Here is a 2020-nt window from a genome sequence, read left to right on the forward strand (position 1 = left end):
ATTTAAAAATAGAATAGTTTTGTCAATTATTACTTCATATCGAATAATATAATGCTTTATTAGTCAAAATATTCATTAGAAATAATGATTTATATGTTAACATTATTGATAGTGTTGTTTATAAGAAACCAATATTTTAGACAGGAAATTAAACAGTTATCCTATTAAAGTTTTAGCAATAACTTATTTTGATAAATATCAGTAATTTAATAGTTGAATTCATGAGCCAATTCAAGCTATACCATCATAGAAAACCTTGGAGCACTAAACGGCTGTTTCATCCTAGTATGGAACTTCTCAGCAGTACGCATTCACGATACTGCTTTGCGAAACTGGAACCAGGACCTATCGATTTCGCGCGCGTACGCTTAAGCTCTATACCGCTGAGCCGGCTGGCATCCAACTGTGTTAATGCCTAACTTCAACCAATCCACGAAATCACATCACCGTTAGAAAAGTTATACACTAAAGATATGATTGATTATTATCAGTTATTATATTCACTGAAGTATATATTTCGATTAAAATCTACTAGGACACCTTCTGAAAGTAAATAATAATTAAGGTGAAATTAGTGGATAAAAATTATTAAATATTTTCTTCTATATCTTTGAATTAAATTAACCTAACGTCCTGACAATATCTAATTTGTTTTCAAATAATATATCCTAATATTAATTATTGTATAAACAGATAAGTGTAGAGAATAAAACCGTAGTCAAATGAACTATTCTTCTATAACTTTCTTTTTAGAAAAAAAATCGACTATCAGAGTTCATTTGAACAAAATTATTGAATTAAGTCGTTGAATAAAAAGGTATGACGATTCCATTACAGTTAATTATATAATGAACTTCTTGAAATAATGTGTCTATATACTTTCCAAGATTATAATCTTAGTCTAATGTAGGTTTCTGGATGTGACATTAATTAGATGGGTCAATCGGTTTCATTTTCTATATTTCTGTTTGATATCTTACTATACTTCTTAGCTCTACAGATCGTGACAAATATATTACCACGAAATGAAACTAAAGTGATCATGTTATACTATCAATTAGTCACGACTATTCAATCTACACAATTTGCCCAATAATATTTACGTCTTGATTATCAATGTGTTAGTAAATTTCATAACTTAAAAGTCATTGGAAAGATTTAATTATTGAAAGAACAGTTGAAAGGAACTTTACTTGAACTTCCATAGTTTCTGTCTGATAAGCTAAGAAAGAGCTTTGGTCAAAGCACCATTCAATTGTGTACACAGAACTGAAGGGGAATTAGCTACAGTTGAACGTTGCCTTCGTGAGAACCGTTATCCGCAGGAACCCATAGGTATACATGAAACTACTAAAAAAAGGAATGGAATATCCTATGGATGAGCAGAAGCCTGTCTTCTTGAAACTTGGCTTCAAAAGTAATGAAATAGCCGGAGGGATTAATTTTAGACTAAAGTCAATACTAAAAAGAAACTAACCAATGACAAAGTTGGTGTCGCTATACCAAAATAAATACTCATTGCGATAACAAAATACGGGCAAATATCCGTCTTATGTTATTTCTAATAATGTTGACTAGTTTACATTTACGTGCCAAAGCACGTACCTAGGATGAACGGAAAGGTTTTTTCATCACCACCAGGTTTTCCACGGTGGTCTAGCTTCAATTGACTCATGATTTCAACTATGAAAAAACTAAATTTACTGATGTGAACGTGTGTATTTTGCGAATTGTGCTTTTTTTATATCAAATAATTCAAAATAGAAAGTCATTTATACTCAATTCATTGTGAATGATTTTTAAATTCTAGGATCTAATTTCAGGAATAACTGATGGGATTTCTGATGATTACATGGAAATATGATAAAATGAGTTACAGTATCTATATCATTCAGCTTCGTAGTTGGATTGTGAAATCGTTTAGCCAATACACTTTTAAACCTAAACATAATAACGTTAGTTACTGTTCATACATTTGTCCAACATTTACACTGAATTTCAATGAGCCACTAGATTTAAT

Source organism: Schistosoma mansoni, chromosome 4 (genome assembly GCF_000237925.1).
Source record: "Schistosoma mansoni strain Puerto Rico chromosome 4, complete genome".
NCBI lineage: Eukaryota > Metazoa > Platyhelminthes > Trematoda > Strigeidida > Schistosomatidae > Schistosoma > Schistosoma mansoni.